The sequence below is a fragment of the Lagenorhynchus albirostris genome, chromosome 2, assembly GCF_949774975.1.
Source record: "Lagenorhynchus albirostris chromosome 2, mLagAlb1.1, whole genome shotgun sequence".
NCBI lineage: Eukaryota > Metazoa > Chordata > Mammalia > Artiodactyla > Delphinidae > Lagenorhynchus > Lagenorhynchus albirostris.
In genome coordinates this window covers 17,215,884-17,240,147 of record NC_083096.1, presented here as the reverse complement: position 1 = coordinate 17,240,147, position 24,264 = coordinate 17,215,884, and positions in this window count along the sequence as shown.

The following is a 24,264-nucleotide window of genomic DNA, read 5'->3' as shown; positions in this document are numbered from 1 at the left end:
TAAGTGATATAAAATCAGTGATTTCTCACATATCCATATGTCTCATGTTAATTTAAAGTTTTCTGGTGTTCACCACTTCCCCAATGTGAACATTCCGAGTCTTAGAATAACATATATATAGATATTCACACCTATCTATCTATTTAAAATAATCCTCTCTTCCGGAGTGAAATTACTTAGCCAAGTTAGACAAAATGTCAATAGCACCGCTAGATTGCCAGCTATATCCGGTGCACTAAAGCAAAGATAACTGACAAGTCTATATTCTTAAAGAACTCATGGTTCCTCTCTGTAGCTCAGAGTATAGCAGCAGGGTGATGAGAAAAAAAATACATTTTAAAGCCATCTGTTTAATAGTTAGAACCTACTACAATGAACCAAAATCCTTCTTGTTTTTACCATTTCAGTGTATATAATGGTAAACTGAGTAGTAACTCAGTAGTAGTAACACTGGGATTAATAATAGTGATGGGGGAATAGATTTGTTCCTGGAAACCATCTGCCATTTGTAGAATTTGCATTTGTTTGTGAGGAAAATACTCCAGTGATGCATTTTATTAAATTATGGAACATAAAAATGATAATATGTCTCTGCGCATGTAACTGTAGTCTTCGGTTGTGTCCTATAAAATATATTCAGATACTTTGGGGAATTTGGGAAAAGTCACTTTTCAGTGGCTTCTTCATGTAATTCCACATTTTAAAAACTGTAATCAGAGTTCCCTCATTTCTCCTATCACTTATTGATCGGCACATGATTTAGACTGCCTAAATAGTATTTCTCCCAAATATTAGGCATGCTTTTTAGTTTCCTCAATTAGTATTTATGTTTTTGTCTTTATTTACTACTGAAGTAAGTATTATCTGATGCTGTGAGTATTAGATTATGTATTGTTTGACTCCATTGAGGACATTTATTCAACCAAATGACAGAATATTCAAAATGCACCATGCTAAATACTGTTGGTGAATGAAAGATACATCAGACTTCGGTCCTACCCTTAGGAGTTTACATTTTGTAGTGAGACAAGAGGTATACATATCTATAACGTAAGATACATACTAGTAACTTCTATAAGAAGGTTACAGATACAATTTTAATAAGTTCAGAGGAAAGAGTATGTTTCTAGCTATGGAAAATCAGGGAAGGCATGTATAGAATAGACAATCACAGTTCTTTAAATATAATCAGAAATTCCCAGCCACTGGACCCTAACAACACCTAGAAGCCTTAGGAGAGGGTCGTGAGCTGCACTGTCTCCTCTCTTCACTGAAGTTCAATGCTTCTCTGTGGGGAAGGAATGTACCCTAACAGTGTATGCTCTTGTCTCTCTTTCCTTGCTTACGTTGTTCTGGCTCCATCAGGTTGATTCCTAGCCCCTGAATGAAGGGATTTCTCCTCCTGATCAGTTTGGGCCATCTTGCTATAATTGTGAAATTCTCATGACTTAGTAGGCCTGTGTGACTTGCACATGGTAAACCTGTACTAGATCTTTGCAGATTGAGTGCTGAATGAATGGCGAGTAAGTGAGAATGAGTGAATGGCCATCAGATAGGAAACATAGCAGCCCAAGAAAATCAGCTGGATCCTGATTTCAGTATTGAATGTAAATTACATGGGAGCACTTAGCCTCACTCTGAATTCTGTGTAGTTGTTCGATAAATATTTGTTGAGCATGGTATTCCTCAAAATCCTCAAAGTGTGCATTCGTGTTACAGTATTTATATTGTTAGGGAAAGCTCAGTCTCCTTGTAAAAGGGATAATCCTGTTTCGCTACTGGATAAATAGATCATTAGGCAGTGTTTCCAACAGCTTTTCTGGAAATGACTGCTTTGAGGTTCAAAAAGGAACAAAAAGTGATTAGATTTTATAAATGTTATGCCACTTCTTATTACATATAGTATTCAATAAAAAGAAAATCCCACAAGACCCGTTTGTCCCACAAGTCTAATACCATAAAGTTTCATTCTTACAGCATCTACATTTTGGCATTTGTTTGTCAAAAATGGGGTTGAGGTAAAAGTATTATTTTCGCCAGTTTATGTGATGGCATAAAGCAGCATTTTTCATTTTTCAACACTTATTAGCTCAGCTCCCCAGCTGTGTAGCACCACGCCCTGGTATGAAATTGAGAGGGAGAACTCTGACAAGTTTATATTGGCCTAAATTTTGGATGGGGGAAGGGTTGTGTTTTTTTTTTAAAGGATGCTATAATTGTGTGATTTTTGTATCACAGAACTTCTATAACATGGAATAATAGCTTATGAAAATGATTATATCATGTTTGGCTCTCCTAAACAAATATTAACAGCTATGTAATTAGAGAAAAAGTGAAGCAGGAAGTTAATTAATTAGTTAATGAACTGATTGACCCATTTAATCTAGGTGTTTTTATATGCTGCAAAATACATATAGCCCAGTGCCTTGCATGACAAATATGCTAAAAATTGTGAGCCAGTAGTGAAAAATATGTTCAAACTCTACTTAAATAGTTGGATTTTGCTGTAATTATTTGTATAATCACTTCAAATCTTTATTTCCCTTATTTTCTGGAGAAAAATTTCAAAAGAAAAACTTGAAATTGATTTCACAGAAGGTTTGGTCTGGCCAGCAGGAAACGGGTTAAAACAATTACTGTAGCATGATGTAGCACATTAAAATGAAATGATTGACGACAAGCTAAAAATTTTAAGATAAACAAACTTAATCCTTGGCTTTTTCTTTCCTGCTCTCACACACACCCTAACACGTGACGAGCAAGGGGGAGATTCTTAAAGCATTTTTAAGATCCGTCTTGAGTGAGACAGTACAAGTAAACTCAGATAAAGCTTTTTATATTTATGTTGTGTGAAAGGCTTAAAAATCAACATAAAATAAGGCTTTCAGTCTTCTGTGAAGTAATGCTTTACATTGGGAGGTAGAGTAGAAGAACCTTTACAAATCCTACACAAGACTTGAAAAATATGCTTAAGTTCTCCCAGCCACAGCTGTTGGTGGTGGGGACAGGGAGATTCATGCATCAAGACTTGGTTAATGCCCAGGCTGGCACTGACAGCAAATGAGCACCTTCATGTGTAGTCAGAGTAAACCGGAGCAGCTTTAATTGGCGTTATAGCTTTGTTCGCATGTGTAAAATGCAAAATAACAATAGGAAGTCTTCTAAAATAATCTAAAAAATCCAGAGCCGTCTTCAATTAGGTGAGTCCTTTTGATCCTAATCATAATCTTATTCTAGATGGAAAGCCAGGACACTGGGCATTTCAATTTCAGCCAGTATTTATAAAAGAGACATTAATTTTTATGCCAAGTGGAAAGACTGTTCTATAGAAATAAATGAGACATCTTTAAGAAAGGTCACTGAAGCCCACATTCCATCACTTAACCACGGTTTCCTTGAAGTACAAGGAAACTGCAAGAGCAGGCAAATGAAGATGGGATGTCACCACTGACATGGAGAAACCCATTTTGGAGCAGAGCAAACTGCATCTGGAAAGAGGAAGAAATGGTTTCACAGATGTCACCTGGTACTTTGAGCAACAGAAGAAAATAGGAAGCATCTCTCAAGTAAAACCCACATGGCCAAAGTTATACACTGGTCTTCTCAACCAGCCTGTATATGTAGACCATATTTTAACTTGGGAAGACACAAAGGACAAACTAGCTTTTAGAAACGTATCTCAGATCCGAGCTGATTCTTCTTTTTAAATAGAGGAGTGACGTGGTCATATATGTAAAAAGATAGCTCTGGCAACACAGAAATAACTTAAGGGACAATATATTGGGTAGATTGAAAGAGGCTATAGGGAGGGACTCATTAGAAGTCTTTTTCAATAGACTAGAGAGAGACAGGGATTACCTGAATTTAGGTAGTGGTTTTCAGGATGGAGGTGAGGGCAGATTGGGAAGTTGGAATGGGTTAGGACTGGGTTACCCACTGGACTTGGAGATGAAAGAAAAAGTCTAAAATGACTGTCTCCAAGTGTTCTGGTGAAGTTATTAACAAAGATAAAGAATATAGAAGAAGGAGCAAGTATAGAGTAAAGATAGTGAGTCTGGCTTTTCCCAGGTTATTTGAGGTGTCAGCAGAAGTTGGTGACTGTTGGAAATATGGGTCTAAAGCTTAGATTGAGGGTGGAAGTAAATTTTGGGAGTCATCAGCGTCTAGGAATCAGATGAAACCAGAGGAATTGAAGAAATCACTTTTAGAGAAAATTAGTAGTAGGAGGGAAGAGAAACTAAGAATAATTTTTCTTTAAAAGACCCACATTTAAAGCCTAGGCCAAAGAAGAGAAATCAGGAAAACCTCTCAGGAGGAATCATGAAGGTAGAAGGAAGTATGGAGGAATGTCATGAAAGCAAAGAAGACAATTATTTTGAGACAGTTATTTAGGTAAATACCCGTGGGTGCTATATGAGAATGAAATGAGGCCACTGGATTTGGTAGGTAGGAGGGAGGTGACCAGCAACGTTTTTTTTTCAGTTTTATTGAGATAGAATTGACATACAGCACTGTATAAGTTTAAGGTGTACAGAATAATGACATATATATTGTAAAATGATTATCACAATAAGTTTAGTTAACATATATCATCTCATAGAGATACAGAAAAAAAATTTTTTTTTCCTTGCGGTGAGAACTTTTAGGATTTAACTCCCTTTGCAACTTTCAAATATACCACGCGGCAATGTTAACTATAGGCATCCTGTTGTATATTACACCCCCAGTACTCATTTATCTTATAACTGGAAGTTGGTAACCACAAATCTGATCTCTTTTTCTATGAGTTCGTTTGTTTTTAGATTCCACATATAAGAGGGATTATAGTGTTTGTCTTTCTCTGTCTGACTTACTTCACTTAGCATCATGCCTTGAAAGTCCATCCATGTGGTCTCATATGGCAGGCTTTCCTTCTTTTTTGTGGTTGAATAGTATTCTAATGTACATATGTACATTTTGGAGAGCATTTTCTTGGAGCAGTAGGGCTAGGCATCCAGTTTCTGTGACTCAGTTTGGGAATCTGGAGTAAAAAAGTGAGTGCAGCAAGTGTAGTCTTTAAAAAGTTAACTTGTAAAGTCAGGAAGGAGACAGAGCTGAGAAAAGGGGTATTTGAAAATATGGGGGTGATTTGAGCATATTATAAATTGACAAGAGAATCCAGGAGAGGGAGAACTGGAACAATGGCTTGAACAAGAACTCAAAGACGGAAGGGGAAGGAAGCAAGAGGCGGGCAGAGTAGAGATGCTCTTCCTCTAAGACTAGAAAAGAATATAGGCAAATCTGAGTGTGGGGGATAGTGAAGCCGAGCACGACTGTACATAGTAATGGACATTTTCTAGGAATGAAAAGAGTAGGAAAAAGATTAAGGACTTAAGAAAATCTATAAAGGCTTAAAAGAAAAGGAAGCTGGGTAAGGTTGGGGAAGAATTGTTAAGTAGCCATAAATCCGTATAGAAAATTTAAAGGAGCTAGTCTATGTCGTCATCAAATTTGTACAGTAGGTACTAAAAAGACACTGAAGAAATGAACAATTTAATAATCTTGTATTGGAGTTGGCAAGGCAGAGGGTCAAGGTGAGATGGGACTATTGATTGAATTGATGAGAATATAATAATGTATAGGGTAAGTGGGGACAGCATTAAACTAAGAAAGGGCAGGTAGACCAGAAAAATAATGAGAGGATAAAGCCTGCAGGTCCCCAACAAGGTGTCTGAGCCAATTTCGTGAGAATGAGGGACTGAGAGAGATAGAAGGACAGGAAGCTACATATAATAAAAGACTTTGAGAGTTAATTATTTCAGAGGTGGAGTATTACTATGTAGAGTAGAGTGGTGTGAGAAGACTCCCTGAAGAAGTAGACTGAGCAGGATCTTCAAGAATGGGTAGGGTTTAAATGGTGGGGAAGAGGGAGGACATTCTGTGCCCAGCATTAAAGAAGAACTGGGGACAGGGTGAAAGAGTCATCATGAGGCCTAGAGAATGGCGGGGGGGGGGCGGTGTCCAGCTGGAAAGGAAGCAGTGGGAACACTGCTGTCCTGGAGTTTACAAGAACAAGCCAGATCGACAGATAAATTGAATTACATTATAGTGGGGTTTGAAAACCCATTACGGGATTAACATTGAATCTAGTGGGCAATTGGGAACCATAACCAAATATTAAGAAGGGGAATGCCATGAAGAGAGTGATGGTTTAGGCATATTTAGCTCGATGGAGACTGTGGAAGGGATTCCAGAGGGGAGGTGTGCATGCCCAGGAGTGTCCTCTAGAAGGCTCAGGTGATAGGAGCTGGAACCAGGACAAGAACGGAGGCAGCTTCTGTTAAGAGGTGAAAGGAGGGAATTTCCTGGTGGTCGAGTGGATAGGACTCGGCACTTTCACTGCCGAGGGTTTGCTATCTGGTCAGGGAACTAAGATCCCGCAAGCAGCACAGAACGGCCAAGAAAAAAAAAAAAGGCGAAAGGATTTGATGACAAATTAGATGCAGGGAACATACAGAAGGAAGAGCTGAAATGGTCCTCAAGTTCTTGGGCTAGTACACCAGAAAATAACCCTACAGCTGAGGATATGGGGAAACTGAAGAGGAGGGGCTGTGTGGGGATGGGGAGAGGCGGGCATGTGTACACAGGAGAGTTTTCCACTTGAGAAGATCCGCCCCAGTGCTTCTTGTTTGTGCTGTGAAAAAATAAGATTCTTATGAAGCCACCAAGTGTCAAAGGCTTGTAAACATAGTTATCATCATGTTATTTGCTTTATTAAAACTGACGTGTGACAGAGCAGTGCACTGTTGAGAGATGGCAGTAGCAAGCATCAGCCTGGCATGAAGGAGTCAGAAGTTGGGTGGCTCCTTTCGTCACTTGGAGCAAAGACTTCTGGTGAACAGGCTCTGTTAATGGTGGCTGTGTTCCAATTAAAAAACCTTTAAGGGAGGATTATATGAAAAAGACTGTTTAATCACACCTTGAGTTTTTTCAGTCACAGCTGCACATGGGTAGCGGGCACCATGCTGGGAGCACTACCTTTGAGTGAAAAGCATAAAAATTTTTACAGGTTTTTTTTTTTTCCTACGAAGTTAAAATTTGGGGTCTCTTATATGTTACACTTTGGATAATAATCTAGGACAAAATAGTCAAAAGTGCGTAAATGAGCCCAGTTAAAATAAGTTATAAAAAATCATCTTTGATGGTCCCTGGTTATTTAGGTTGTGGAAAAATGTGGATTAATGAATATTTTAAATAAACTTTACTATATAATAGGTTTCAAACTAGGCTAGATAGATCACTAGTAACCAAGAGTAATGAAAATATTTCTGGAAATGGTTGTTTGATGGCAGAAATATGACAGTATTTTCTTATATTTTTGGAATTCATTGTTTTCTAAAATATTTCCTTTAAGGTTTTTTTAATAGACTGTGTCTTTTAATAACATGCTATTTTATAATTGCATGGAAGTATGCTACACAAGAGAAAAAAGTCCCCCAACTATAAGTAGATTTTGTTCTCATTATTGGACCATCAAAAGTGAAAATAAATGTTGCCAGTAATGACTTGTTTTCTCCATGTAGAGTGTGATTAATAGAATTTTCTCCCCACATAGAGTGTGATTTACGGAAGTTTTAATTTAGTTCTAGAGTAAGAATCTCTGATTCTTCAGTGAATTCTAAACCCATTGAAAGACCTTTTCTAATTCTTTATAGAATAAGCAAATAAGTGGTGTATTAGTTCCCTGGGGCCATTGCAAGAAATTACCACAAACTGAATTGCTTAAAAAGGCAAAAGTTTTTTCTCTCACAGTTCTGAAGACCTGAAGTCTGAAATCAAAATGTCAGCAGGGTTATCCTCCCTCCTAAGGCTCTAGGGAATCATTCTTCCTTGATTCTTCCAGCCTCTGGTAGCTCCAAACCATCCTTGGTGTTTCTTGGCTTGCTCTGAGGCTCTTCAATCTCTGCCTCTGTCGTCACATGACCTTCGTTTCTGTTCTTTGTCTCCGTGTCTGGGTGTCTTCTGTACCCAAGTCTCCCTCTCCTTTCTTTCATAAGGACCCTGGTCATTGGATTTAGTGGGTACCCGAAATCCAGGAGGATTTTATCTCAAGATCCTTAACTAGTTACATGTGTAAAGACCCTATTTCCAAGTAAAGTAATATTCTGAAGTTTTGGATAGATGTTAATTTGGGGGGGATAATATTCAATCCACTATAAGTGGTAATAATAATGTCTCAGGCTTGCATCATTTCACATCTTAAAAGTGGTCAGCCAGAGCAGCTGTAGAGGAGAAGGTGTGCTAGGATGAGTAGCCAAAAATGTCGAGGCCTCAGGATATAACACAGGGAGTGATCTGGCAATGGAGCCATCCCTTGGGCCTTGTATGTTCCATGATAGAATTATTGGATGGACCCACAGCAAGATCTTTGACCTTGCGTTAAGTCTTCTAAGGTCTCCTGACTCTTCCATACATGGGCACATAAACAGCAGCTTCTACTCTGATACCTAAACCTAATTCGCTACATACTAGACTAGACCAAAGAAGGGGAAAATAAGAGAGAGGAGCAAACTAGTCTAGCTATCTATGCAAGGGTATCATTTGTTTCTTAACAAATATTGTTGAAAGCCCCTTACACTTGTATAAAATGTGTTTTCTCCTTGAGACTCAATGCATGTCAGTGAGATAGGTGGGTGATGCAGGATTCACAGACTTGTGAAAGAACACATTGCTCATCAGTGAGTTTAGCAGGTGTTTTACTCTGGCTAGGAGGTCCCTAAAGCAGAAACAGTGCAGGTTTGCTGGCCACTGGTCCAGGGCTATTAATTATAATGTACACCTTATGCATTAGTGGTCATGAAATAGGGATTCTGGGGCTGGAATCTCAGTTCCCCCATTTATCTCTCTGAGGCTCGGATATTATACATGCCGAATGAAAAGAAGAAGAACTCCTGTGTAGGCTTGTGGTAAAGATTCCATCAGTTTATACAAGTAAAGTATTTAGAACAGTGCCTGACACATAGCAAGTATTTAATAATGTTCAGTTACTGTTACTACTCTACACAAGGTACTTTAGTTGAACAAATGTGTATATAATCCTCAACCTCAGGGAGATTATTGTTATTAATACAAACATACTTGCATGGTGCTTATAGTTTGCAAGACTCCTCTTAAAATCCTTTCAAAGCCCCTTCAATTTAGTCAATATAGTTGTAGGCTAGGAAAATGGACTTGCATGAAGTTAGGTGATTTGTTCAGTACAGCGAGTTAATGGCAGAGTTGTGCGCCCAAATCTAGGTTATATGATCTATTGGCCACACCTTAAATATTAAAGAGAGGGAAAAAAGTTGGTGGATATTCAATAACTCTATTACAGACTTCAGTGATGCGGAAAATTGAACTGAGAAGCATTCTGTGTAATGGAAAATATACTGGTTTAAAAGTTTGAAAACTTGCATTTTAGCTGCTTCTCTGCCATTTGAGCTGGAAAATGATGTTCATGCTTTTGCAAAGTATCCTGACTAACATGAGATGAATCCTCACTCCCAAAGTCCATGTGGTGTATTTCAAGCGGTAGAGCTTTAAGTTGTAACATGCGAATCCCTTCTTCATTTGCTGAGTTTGTGTTTTCTGGAAAACAACAGAGTCTAGCTTATGAAGCAGATGTGTTTGTATAACATGTTAGTTGCCATGAGTTTGGGAGATGTTCCCATGCACTGTTGTTGATGCAACAGGGATGGAGCTCTTAAGTGTCGATGCTACGAAAATGTAATGTGATTGGACTTGGACAGGTGCCTGAACCAGACCACCCATAGAATTTATTTTGCTGTCAAACAGGTCAAACAAATTCAGTTGAAGGGCTTTGAACTTTCTTGATAGTGAATAACTCACATTTCATTTTAAATGTGTGATGAGTTACACTGAAATATTCCTGCTGAAAGCTACTTTTGGTGCCTAGTTTTTGAAAAATCTTTTCCTTTTGTCGATTTTATAATTAGGATTTGCTTTGAAAAGTTATCCTATCTCGTTGAGGGAAAGAAAATCCTTTTTTCTTTTTTTATTAACCTTACCATGGGACTTTAATCAGTGTTCAAGGTCATCCCTCAGAAGACTGATCTACTTTATGTTTTTTCCTGAGTTTGTTCACCAGATCTAGTGACCAGGATCTGTCATATTCCCATGACTCTTTGCCCTATGAGATACTCTTCCATATGACTTGCAGGAAATTCTCCCATAAGAGACTAGCATTATGCCTGGCATGTAGCAGACATTCAGAATGTGCTTGATGACTTGAACTGTGTGTCTGCCTCACTAACACAGGTAGGTCTGGGTCTTAGTTCCCTTTTTAAACTGACCTCTTCCCCTGACTACTGAGGTAAAGTTCCTCATTTCTTATTGGGAACGAGCAGAGCATCAGGAGGCTGCATCAGAAAGACGTGTCTGACATTATCCCTCTTGTTGATGACAACTCGGTATCACAACCGGAGCTGTCCTGTCTTAATCTGAGAAGAAAGTGAATAGACCTCATCCTTCCTCTTTAGAAAGGACTGAAGTGTAAAGTACTTGCCATCACCTACTCTGGCTGTACAATTACCCTAAACCCAAGGGAGTGACTTTTCCCAACTCCCAGGAAACTGGATTCTCCAAGACTATGACTTGAGGCTGGTAAGAATGACTTGGTCTGGAGTCTTTCTATATTCCTTTAATTTTTTTAAGTCTCATATAATCTGGGCTGGCATCAAGGCATGTAAGAAATTCCTTGCTTCCACTTTCTGGTGTGTCCACAGTGAAGATATATAAATTTATGTTCCCCTAAAATTATATTTTTATTTATGCTGTATATGGAATCTCCAGTTCCACTTGGATATCTGTTCCTTTGTCTAAGCTTCCCTATAGCTCTGAGACTTCCCCTACATCGAGAACCCAAGTTCCCTGAGTGACAGCTCATACTGAGATCAACCAGAGGCACCAGCTCCAAGAATGACATTTGTGGCTGGGGTGTAGTGGGTATGAGAGCAGCTAAGCCACTGCTGTTCAGGAAAAAGTTGTCAGATCATACCTTCACAGTGGCTTTAACCACTCAGAGTCACAAACACACAGCATTCATTTTTTCTCAGAAGTCTTCTTTTTATGGCAGCATGATCGTCTCTTTCTTTCTTGAACTCCTTAGAACTTTGTTCTTTATCACCTTTTCTTGTCAGGCAGTTTAACCTAGTGGCTAAGTGTGCAGGCTTTAGAACCACATTGCCTGGGTTTGAACCCAAGCTCTACCATTTACTAATTGTGTGACCAAGGGTATGTTACTTATCTGTTTAGGTGCCTCAGTTTTCTTACCTGTAAAATGGACCTAATAATAGTACCTAGTAAATAAGGGCTAATATGAAGATTAAATAAAGACATCTATATAAAACATGCTTGAAACAGAACCTGGCATGTCATAAGTACTCAATACATCGTAATCATTAATAGTCACTACTTTCAGTGGGCCCCTAACCCCCACCCCTACAATAAGATCGCTACTGTCAAGTTACGACAAACTGCAGTCTTGGGCATCCAGGTGGGATTCTAAACAAAACAAACTCAGAAGCAAAGGGAAAGTTTAGGTCTCAAAAAATTTCAGAACTGAAACCATCCTTCACGCCCCTGATATTCACTGGAAACTGAAAAGGGTGAGGAATTGACGTTCCTCCCGGTCAGTGTTTCTCAAACTTTGCGTGCCCAGAAACTCTTGGTGAGTTTACTAATATATGAGAGACTCAACACCTTTGAAGTGGAGTCCGCTACAGTGTGTTTAAACAAAGTCTCAGAAGAGTGAATGATGTAAACGGTACAAGGATTACATTTGGGGAAAGCTCTTCTAGATTTTGGTAAGGTACTACTACTTTCCTCTCTCACATTCATTCACTCATTCAATATATGTTTTGAGAACATGCTCTGTGCAAAAAAATCATGCTTGGTGCTTTGGGGAATCCAAGATGAATTAAAAACTGTTTTTGTTTTTTCAAGAGATCAAAAATATAGTAAGAGAGGTATGTCACATAAAGATCTTTTAATTTTGAAAGGAAAGGAATGAAAAATACTCCATATTATTTATAGCTGAGCAGTGTAATTAGAGGGTTGAACTTGTCAGTTGGGTGAACATAAGAACTGACTCTCCGAACTCCAAAGGGACACATCCAAGAGTCTTAATTTAAGAACATGAATCATAATATTTTAAGAAAATGGGCCTTGAATAAACCATACAACCCAGAAAGTTTTCTGTGGTAGAAATATGAGGATGTAACTAAGGAAGTTTTAGAAGAATACTTAACCAAAGCTGACTCTAAATTATGTTAACTATTTTCTTTCTTCAGTTTTAATAGTTGAGCCTTTATTTGCTTTCAGTTTATAGCCATTAAGAACTTTACTCCACTGTGTGCATAAACTATGCCTTTAAATTCAAAAACAGGAAAATCCTGAGGAGACAGTGTCATATCCGACATATAACTGTCTAGGATAGTAGGACAGCCCTTCTTGGTGCCCTCATTATAAAGATTACAACAGAATAAGCTTTTAACTTTTCTTCTACTCTTAGACTCCCAGCTCTTCGATGACAGTCTTATTCACCCTTATAACCTGTTCAGTTGCAAGTCACTATGAATTTCAAGTTCCTGGTTTTAATAAGCACGTGTACAATGTACAATTGGCATTTTGCCACAGGCAGTATCTAATTTAATTTTGGACCTTGAAATGGAGATTCAGAGAACTGAGTGAGTTGTCCAAGGGAAAGCAGCTGAATAGTCACAGGTCAGGAGCTGTGCGTCGGGTCCAGAATTACCAGCTCAGGATTCGATTCAATTGATTGATTGACTGATTGATTGAAATATAGTTGCTGTACAATATTATATAAGCTACAGGTGTACAATATAGTGAGTCACAATTTTTATAGGTTAGACTCCATTTATAGTTATTATAAAATATTGGCTGTATTCCCCGTGTTGTATAATATATCCTTGTAGCTTATTTTATACCTAATACTTTGTACCTTTTACTCCCCTACCCCTATATTGCCCTCCCCCCCTTCTCACTGGTAACCACTAGTTCGTTCTCTGTCTCTGTGACCCTGCTTCTTCTTGTTATATTTACTAGTTTGTTGCATTTTTTAGATTCTACATATAAGTGATTATCTTACAGTATTTATCTTTCTCTGTCTGACAAGATTTGTTTTAATAGGTCAGTGGGCTCCAAACCTGTTTCTGATTCTGCATCCCTATTAGTAAAACAAAACAAAGGGGCATTTTGAGCCTGTTCTTCCAATATCTGTGTATTTATCTGTAAAATGTATACATGTACTATTCAACTAGTATATTGTTCACATTATACACTATATTTTTAAAAGAAAATTTAAAGGAGGAAGTTAAAAATAAATAATATATAGAAGCCCTAGGAATTTCTTCTTCTCCCCACTTTGGAGTGAGGCCATTCAGACTTTTATCTTAATAGGGCAGAATGATTTATGTAAGCAAGGAAATAAAAAGTCCTTAATGATTATAAATGAGGGGTAAAACACTTCCATCCCTAGTGCCTTATTTTCCACAACACCTTGGTCCAGGAATGTTTATTAAACGAGTGGCTCAGGACCCAATTTCCGCATGGTTTTCTTTCACTGTGTATTTTTCCTGATAAAAATTTTTTCCACTCTGGTTTGATAAAAGAAAAGCTCAGGGCCTTCATTTATGAAACTCAGAAGGTACATTTTATGTGCTGTATTGAAAACCACACTTTTTTTTTCTTTTCTGCAAATACCACACATATCTGTTTCATCTCTCTTTAATTCCAGAGAAGGTTGATGAAAGAGAGCTGTTTTTCTCCCTAGGAATTTCCTTTGGATTATTCTTATTTCAGTATGCTAATCCTCTGTTTTTAAATTTCTTCTACAGAAATTACATATATCTCATAGCCAGAGGATTTTTATTTCTGTTTTTCAGTGAGGAGCAGAAGAAAGGAATGCCTCTAGCCCTAAGATTTTGTCACCAAAGGAGTCCTTAGAAGTAACAGGGAAGGAGTGGGGTTTGGTGATGAAGGACATGGCAGGGGTGGGTGGAGGGAAAAGTAGACATCGGTATAAGCAGATTATCTCAAATGTATTACAGAGCATTAAGGGTCTTTATAAATACAAACCACAGGGAAACTAGAAAATGACAGCTGTTGGAGGAATGCCCACGAAGAAGGAGGAGGAACCGGGGGTATTGTTGCTAATTTCCTAAACCGAGATGTCAGCCATTTTAATGAGAAATATAAAATCCCACGTGATGGTAGGCTAATGGCAGAGAGGTACTAGCCGAATGTGGGAACAAAATACCTTTCATTAAATACTCAGACATAGACCTTTAGTGTATGCTTTCCCAAGTTTGTAGAGAAAGGAAATGCATGTGTCCCCATGCTTTATCAAATATACTGGGATTAGATGAGAAAACCAAGGAATTATCAGCTTGATGAAGAGCCATTAAATAGATAATTTTGTACTTGTTCACTCATATCGTGGAGAGAGTCAGGTAAAAATTTCTCTCTATATATAGATAAGCAAATTGTAGCAGGTGGGTCGTGAGAGATTACAGAATTACACCACTTGATCCTCTTTAATTTACTTGGGAGAGAAGAGCCTTCTCTTCAGACTCCCTGGTTGAGCAGGCTGCCCTGGCAGTTAGAGCCTCATCCTGCACAAACAAACAGAGCTGATGGGGTGTCAGCTGGTCCCAACTCAAACAAGTTTTGCACCATCAAAGGCTTACACTCTCTAAAAGAAAAGTGACGAGAAATAGAGGGAAATATCAAAATAATTCCTCCCAGCTGCAAGATTTGGAGCGAGGAGCCGTCAAAGGCAAAGTGTGCCTCATCCAGTTAAGAACTCTCTCATTCTTTATGGAATTTGAGTATTAAATGAGGCCCCAAGATTTCTGGGTTCAGGTTCTCGTTGTTTACTAACCAAAATAAAAGAGCCCACAGAAACTGTTCATGAGGCTCTGTGCTTGAAATCATTCTTACCAAACATGTTGATGAGTTAAGTATAAATGAATCAGAAACATACGGTTCACATTTCTGTGGAAATCCACAGGGTATATTAAGGGAATTAAAGGGAAATGTGTTAGGCCAAACATATTTAAGAATTTGACAAAACCAAAATCCACCAAAATAGTTTAACATTTTCTGGTGAGTCTGTTTGAGTTTATTCTTCTTTAATAGTAGATTTTCTCAATTGCTTTAAACTCACATTTTCATGTGATGTGATAGATCCATAAATAAATATCTTACAGTGAATTTACCCATCTACTTCCTTATATTAATCCCATGTAATAAAATTTATCTCAGCTAATGATGCAGCAGTTTGACATAATTCAAATATATTGAAAGCTTTAGGGAATTTGGGTCAATTACAAAGAGGCTACATTGTGAACTGGGGAAGTCAAAGTAATATATTGAACTTAAATCATTTCAAGTACCTTAACTGTTTTAATTCAGCATCAGTATTTAGTATTAAAGCACTGTCCCTAGGTGTTTTGGGGCCAGGAAAATTTTAAAAAGTAAGTAAATCAGACATGGATCATGCTCTCAAGGAATAGACAAGACTTGGCCTATACTAAATTGTCACGAACTCAGAGATATGGTATTCCTGCTACACAGCTTAAAACAATATTATAGGATTTCTTTGTAAGTGACTCTTCTAAAGTGGGGAAGGGTCTATTGCCCAAAAGAAGCATGTGCGGAAGTGACAAAATTTCATATAGCTAATATTTTTGTAATTTAGCATGTTACAGAAGATAATCTTTTCTCACTCTAGAAATAAGTGGACATTATCCTCTATAGGAAAGTCTTAAAGATAGTGTGACTTTTTAATTAATAGTCACCTGAGTGAAAGAGAAGTTTGGATTAATTAATTTCGTTTTTGTCATTGGCATTTTAGAGTACTCCTAAATGATAGTCCCTAAATCCACTAAAGAATATTATGCAGAAGTGAATACATAATGAAAAGAGGGCAACTTAATTTATCTGTTTTTTAATATTAATGTAAAATCACTCAGAACCACGTTTTATGCAAATCATAAAAAGACAGAAGAGGAAATCCGCACTTAGGTGTCAGAAATTAATACAAGATAACTCTAAAAAAGCATCTCATCAAGCTATATTTTTGATTTAACCTTTATGTTGGTATATCCACTGAAGGACTTACCTCAATGTAAAAATACAGTTATCATGGTGTTTATCATTTTCAGACTTTCCAGTTGCCCTGGAAAGACTGTTTTCCTTCTTACCTTCTTACCTTTTTTTTTTTTTTTTTGAAAAGGAAACATCCTAGGCTGACAATATCCATCAGTAAGTGTGTTACTGAATGCAAGTTTGTGTGCCCCATGCACAGTGAGGCCAAACAAATGGAAATATCAGAGTTTAAAGGTTTATTGCAGGGCCATGCAAGGAGACAGGCGGCTTGTGCCCAAAAAACCCCAAACTCTCTGAAGGGTTTCAGCAAAGCATTTTTAAAAGCAAGGTGAGGGAGGGGCGTGGTTAGCTGTTGCAAACTTCTTGGTGTGGGAATCCTCTGTTCTTGCAGCTGTCTGTGCAGGTCAGGTCATGATGTTCCTGTAAACTTTCAACAAGACAAATGTTATTCTCCATTCTGCAACTTCTTATCTCTATAGGAATGGACTCTTAAAGGTCAGAGCCCCAAGAATAGACTGTCCTGTATATTTCAGGCTATAGGCAACATTCTTTTACAAAAGTTGCAGAGCCAGCATGACTAAGCACAGGCAGCAAAGCACAAAGGTTAAAGCAAAAGGAACATATCTAATATGGAGTCAGATTTCTTCTTCCCTCTTACAAGTGGTCCTTGATAAAGGCAGCTCCTTCCATCTGAGCTTCTCCTGGGGTGTTCGTAGTTTAGGGTCCCTGCCATTAGATGGTGTCTAGGCAGTTAGGGTCCCTGAAATAGGTGTTCTGATTGAGTCCAGCCCCATTGGAGAGATGGTCATGACATGAAAACCTCATTGTCACGGCTGGCAGCTGGGACCACGTGTATACTAGGAAGTTAGGGAGCAGCTACAGTGCTGTGGGTGGCCCTGAAGAGTAGAGGAGTGGAGTCCCAGAGCTCCCAGTCTATGGTGGGAATCATGCAGGGTGTTGGGGTTTTTTCATGATTAGTATGTTTTCAGCTACAAAGCGGGTCATTTGAAATGGGCTTTGTGAAATTGATGTGTAGGGGCAGTTGTGGGGAATGAACTGTGTAGCAGAAACTGTGGGCTCTTTAAAGAGCATGACTAACTCTGATTCTGGTTTGTCTGGCATCAGTACTGAGATCTCATCAGTGGGTATGAGTAAGTGCAGCAGCTGGATCTTCAAGGAGCTTTGGTTCTTGGCAGAAGTGCAAGCCTGGGTGTTATCAATCAGGAAGACCTGTGTGAATCATTGCAAGCAAAATAGTTGTTGTGGTGGGGTAGGATTGGGGGAGTGGTGGAAATAGTGGTGGGAACAAAGAGGCCCAATCATAGTTTCAACATTAAGGTCCAGTTTCATTCCAGGAAAATGGCAAGGAATTCAAATAGGAATAGAGTATTGGGATAGTAGTGAGAAGTGGACGTGAAATTTGGTCAGTCTCAATTGTCTAATTCTGTTTATTTAAGACACCAATTATGCACTAAAGCATTAGTTAAACATTAACTCAGAGAAAATTCTAAAGCATTTTAAGAAACCTATTTCATTGAGAATACAATATTAAAAAAAAAAGAAGACCCCAGTGATTTTTAGGATGGCAGGGACTACCAGAAAGATTTTAAAATTGTTAACAGGCTAGTCTGTCTTTATAATAGATGAAGCCACTTCATTATGGCATTGTCTATATTTGCATTCTTACTTACTTCACTAAAGATTCTGTGAGAAAACAGACCATAGTGTGGTATTTTAAAAATTTCTCAAATAACTTTAAAACAGGGATTGTAAAACCAGTTAATGCAAAACAAAGAGACCTATGTTCTGTAGGAAGAATATTTCTAAGATTGGATTCCACAGATAAGGGTGTAAAAAATGATTTTTTTGAATTATCTGTTTCTATACAGTTTAGACTGACCAACAACTGAATCAAATATTGTATCTATTTTGCTTTTCAGTAAAACCACAATACTTGGAATTTGAAATGATCAGCCAGTCCCTTTAGCCATCCTGATGAAATGTAATCTACCTCTAGCACACCAATCAATTGCTTAGTTATTATCTCTCGAAGTTAATATGGACGTTTACTTTACTTGAAGGGAATAAATTGTTGGCTACAGACTAAGGAGGATACATTTAGCATATGAAGAGTTACTTTGCAGTGAACTTACAAAAATAAATTAACAAGAGTTAGTGAATGTATAATACATGCTTCTGTTTTGTGTACTAGTGACATTTAACTGTTAGTTATATCCCCGTTCCCCAAATGAATGTTCTTTCACACGATGTATTAATATCTCTGCAAGCGATGGCCTCCAATTTACTACCTAAGTGGATTCCTACTTACCTTTCAAAGAAGACTTTCCTAACCCTGCCTTCCACCACACAATTAGATATGCCTTCCTTTGCTCTCACACCATGTTTTTCATACTTTTAATAGTACAGTTTCATAAGGATATATACCTCTCTGTTTATTTGATGGCTGCATAATATAGTGCTGAGAGACCATGGCCCCAGATAACGTAGATTCAAATCAGAGCAACTGGCTCTGTGATCTTTGGCAAGTCACTCAAATCTTGGGACCTTTGTGTTCTCACTTATAAGATGTGGATGATAATAAATTTACCTTACAGGCTTTTTGTAAGGAATAAATGAGTTAATATATATGTAAAGACTTAGATTTGTATGTAGTTTCTCTTATTCATTATTGTATCTACAGAATTTAATACATAATATTTGTATAATTTATTTTATAATTTATTGGTATAAATATTACTAAAATCTTAATTATATACCTATACTTCTTGTGCTATATTCAGAAAGCACAAAGAGGGAACCTAGTAATACATAATTAATACTATAGAAAGATAATTTTAATAGTACATGTTAAAAAAAAAAAGACTTGGATGCTATCCACATTAAACAAATTAACTAGAAAATTGCCAGATCTTCAGTACACACTTGCCTGGGCTCCTCCTTTGACTGTAAATTCTCAACCTTTAGAAAAATAATGCTTACTTCTGGTTTGAATTTTTACTAATCTAAGCTGGCATAAGATACCTAAACAAGCTTAAATCTTAACTAATTTTTTCTTCATTTCCTCTAAAACATGTGGAATATGTTTACTTTATTGTTTAAAAGGGTTGTTTTATTGATCCTTTTATATGATCCCTTTGCTACAAAAGGTTTTGATATAGTGGAACAGTATGCTATCAATCTAGTAATAATAATGATATATTTTTGAGACCTGGTGTATATTTTGTCTTATCTGTTTCTAGCCTTTTCACTGCTGTTTTAATTTCCACCATCTCACTTTAAAACATTTTTCCAGTTATTCCAGGAAATGGGTTCCCAGCACTGGCCAGCTCCCCTTTTCTTGATACTCCTTCTCAAGGAAGTAACAATCACTGGGGTTGGTATTCATGTCATTTTTTTCCCCCCGTCTTTAATTTCTCATTAGTATTTTGTCAGGAGAACAGCTTTTACCTTTGCTCCTTTATTCTGAAAATATATTTCAAAAGCCCATTATTTTTCACTGAAATATTTTCCTGTGGTTTGGCATATAATCCTTTTACTCATTGCTAAAGCTAAAATCTCTTGCCTTGTTCCTACTTATTTTTAAGTGGAAGCCTGGCACCTCCAAGCCCCCTGTACTAGATTTCTATACATTTTTTGAAGGCTTTCTGCATGTAAAAATTTTATATCCCTTTTCCCACTTTACTGTAGTGGCCTATATTATTCTTACTCTGGTTAGTTTTAACTTGATACATTTTCAATGCTGGATCTTGAACAGTTTGTATTTAATCTTTGTTTAGTAGGCTTCCCAGGAGTCCTCAGAAAACCAGATCAGGGTCTTTTGTCTTTCTTTCAAAGTCACTTCTCTGATTATTCCCATCATGTTTGGAGCTGGCTGTTGGACACATACTTAGTTATCTTATGTATATTTTCCTAAAAGTTGGATGAAATATATTTATGTTTCTCTTTTTCCTTGTGTTTTCTTGACCTCAGATACTTTTTACATAATATAAAATTGGGCCTCTGAAACTTGCATTTTCTCCATCTAGCTGTTAACATGGCTTTTTTTTTTTTTTACATCTTTATTGGAGTATAATTGCTTTACAATGGTGTGCTAGTTTCTGCTTTATAACAAAGTGCATCAGTTATACATATACGTATGTTCCCATATCTCTTCCCTCTTGCGTCTCCCTCACTCCCACCTTCCCTATCCCACCCCTCTAGGTGGTCACAAAGCACTGAGCTGATCTCCCTGTGCTATGCGGCTGCTTCCCACTAGCTATCTGTTTTACGTTTGGTAGTGTGTATATGTCCATGCCACTCTCTCACTTTGTCACAGCTTACCCTTCCCCCTCCCCATATCCTCAAGTCCATTCTCTAGTAGGTCTGTGTCTTTATTCCTGTCTTACCCCTAGGTTCTTCATGACATTTTTTTTCTTAAATTTCATATATATGTATTACCATACGGTATTTGTTTTTCTTTTTCTGACTTACTTCACTCTGTATGACAGACTCTAGGTCCATCCACCTCATTACAAATGGCTCAATTTCGTTTCTTTTTATGGCTGAGTAATATTCCATTGTATATATGTGCCACATCTTCTTTATCCAATTCTCCGATGATGGACACGTAGGTTGTTTCCATCTCCTGGCTGTTGTAAATAGTGCTGCAATGAACATTTTGGTACATGACTCTTTTTGAATTATGGTTTTCTCAGGGTATATGCCCAGTAGTGGGATTGCTGGGTCATATGGTAGTTCTATTTATGTTTTTTTAAGGAACCTCCGTACTGTTCTCCACAGTGGCTGTACCAATTCACATTCCCACCAGCAGTGCAAGAGTGTTCCCTTTTCTCCACACCCTCTTCAGCATTTATTGTTTCTAGATTTTTTGATGATGGCCATTCTGACTGGTGTGAGATGATATCTCATTGTTTTGATTTGCATTTCTCTAATGATTAATGATGTTGAACATTCTTTCATGTGTTTGTTGGCAGACTGTATATCTTCTTTGGAGAGATGTCTATTTAGGTCTTCTGCCCATTTTTGGATTGGGTTGTTTGTTTTTTTGTTATTGAGCTGCATGAGCTGCGCGTAAATTTTGGAGATTAATCCATTGTCAGTTGCTTCATTTGCAAATATTTTCTCCCATTCTGGGGGTTGTCTTTTGGTCTTGTTTATGGTTTCCTTTGCTGTGCAAAAGCTTTGAAGTTTCATTAGGTCCCATTTGTTTATTTTTGTTTTTATTACCATTTCTCTGGGAGGTGGGTCAAAAAGGATCTTGCTGTTATTTATATCATAGAGTGTTCTGCCTATGTTTTCCTCTAAGAGTTTGATAGTTTCTGGCCTTACATTTAGGTCTTTAATCCATTTTGAGCTTATTTTTGTGTATGGTGTTAGGGAGTGATCTAATCTCATACTTTTACATGTACCTGTCCAGTTTTCCCAGCACCACTTATTGAAGAGGCTGTCCTTTCTCCACTGTACATTCCTGCCTCCTTTATCAAAGAGAAGGTGACCATATGTGCATGGGTTTATCTCTGAGCTTTCTATCCTGTTCCATTGATCTGTATTTCTGTTTTTGTGCCAGTACCATACTGTCTTGATTACTGTAGCTTTGTAGTATAGTCTGAAGTCAGGGAGCCTGATTCCTCCAGCTCTGTTTTTCGTTCTCAAGATTGCTTTGGCTATTCGGGGTCTTTTGTGTTTCCATACAAATTGTGAAATTTTTTGTTCTAGTTCTGTGGAAAATGCCAGTGGTAGTTTATAGGGATTGCATTGATTCTGTAGATTGCTTTGTGTAGTACAGTCATTTTCACAATGTTGATTCTTCCAATCCAAGAACATGGTATATCTCTCCATCTATTTGTATCATCTTTAATTTCTTTCATCAGTGTCTTATAATTTTCTGCATACAGATCTTTTGTCTCCTTAGGTAGGTTTATTCCTAGATATTTTATTCTTTTTGTTGCAGTGGTAAATGGGAGTGTTTTCTTGATTCCACTTTCAGATTTTTCATCATTAGTGTATAGGAATGCCAGAGATTTCTGTGCATTAATTTTGTATCCTGATACTTTACCAAATTTGTTGAATAGCTCTAGTAGTTTTCTGGTAGCATCTTTAGGATTCTCTATGTATAGTATCATGTCATCTGCAAACAGTGACAGCTTTACTTGTTTTCCGATTTGGATTCCTTTTATTTCCTTTTCTTCTCTGATTGCTGTGGCTAAAACTTCCAAAACTATGTTGAATAAGAGTGGTGAGAGTGGGCAACCTTGTCTTGTTCCTGAACTTAGTGGAAATGCTTTCAGTTTTTCACCATTGAGGACGATGTTTGCTGTGGGTTTGTCATACATGGCCTTTATTATGTTGAGGAAAGTTCCCTCTATGCCTACTTTCTGCAGGGTTTTTATCATAAATGGGTGTGGAATTTTGTTGAAAGCTTTCTCTGCGTCTATTGAGATGATCATATGTTTTTTTTCCTTCAGTTTGTTATTATGGTGTATCACATTGATTGATTTGCGTCTATTGAAGAATCCTTACATTCCTGGGATAAACCCCACTTGATCATGGTGTATGATCCTTTTAATGTGCTGTTAGATTCTGTTTGCCAGTATTTCATTGAGGATTTTTGCATGTATGTTCATCAGTGATATTGGCCTGTAGTTTTCTTTCTTTGTGACATCCTTGTCTGGTTTTGGTATCAGGGTGCTGGTGGCCTCGTAGAATGAATTTGTAGTATTCCTCCCTCTGCTATATTTTGGAAGAGTTTGAGAAGGATAGGTGTTAGCTCTTCTCTAAATGTTTGATAGAATTCGCCTGTGAGCCATCTGGTCCTGGGCTTTTGTTTGTTGGAAGATTTTGAATCACAGTTTCAATTTCAGTGCTCGTGATAGGTCTGCTCATATTTTCTATTTCTTCCTGATTCAGTCTTGGCAGGTTGTGCCTTTCTAAGAATTTGTCCATTTCTTCCAGGTTGTCTGTTTTATTGGCATGGAGTTGCTTATAGTAATCTCTCATGATCTTTTGTATTTCTGCAGTGTCAGTTGTTACTTCTCCTTTTTCATTTCTAATTCTATTGATTTGAGTCTCCTCTCTTTTTTTCTTGATGAGTCTGGCTAATGGTTTATCAATTTTGTTTATCTTTCAAAGAACCAGCTTTTAGTTTTATTGATCTTTGCTATCGTTTCCTTCATTTCTTTTTCATTTATTTCTTATCTGATCTTTATGATTTCTTTCCTTCTGCTAACTTTGGGATTTTTTTGCTCTTCCTTCTCTAATTGCTTTAGGTGCAAGGTTAGGTTGTTTATTCGAGATGTTTCCTGTTTCTTAAGGTAGGATTGTATTGCTATAAACACCGTGGCTTTTTTTTTTTTTTTTTGCGGTGCACTGGCCTCTCACTGTTGTGGCCTCTCCCGTTGCGGAGCACAGGCTCCAGACGTGCAGGCTCAGCGGCCATGGCTCACGGGCCCAACTGTTCCACGGCATGTGGGATCTTCCCTGACCGGGACACGAACCCGAGTCCCCTGCATCGGCAGGCGGACTCTCAACCACTAGCGCCACCAGGGAAGCCCCCACCATGGCTTTTTGAAATGCTTTTTTAGTGAGCAGAAATATGTGGGCTCATCTCTTATTCCAGGGATATTTTAAAATGAAAAAAAAATCATCACATGCTCAAATAAAGCACTTATATTGTGAGGGAATTGGGAGGGCAATGACTACAGAAAATTTCCCAAGTAACAGGCAGGGCAGAATCAGATTTAGGCTAAAAGAAAAGAGGAAGCCAAGAAAGAGCATAACTTAAGAACTCCAAAATATAATAAAGATTCTTGTACTTCACTAAGAAGATCTCTGAAGTAAACACAACAAATAAATAAGCAAAACAACAACAAAAAACTTTGTTTCTTAAGAAGGTCATCATCCTGGTACTGTATTTGTCATGTAGGTTACTCTCTACTATTACATTATTTTACTCCTGCAAAAATCACATGACATAAACTTACCTTCCCTCCTCCTCTCTCTCTTCTTCCTCCACTGCCGTTTTAGTATCTATTACATATAGGCACCTTACACACATTATTTCATTTAAATTTC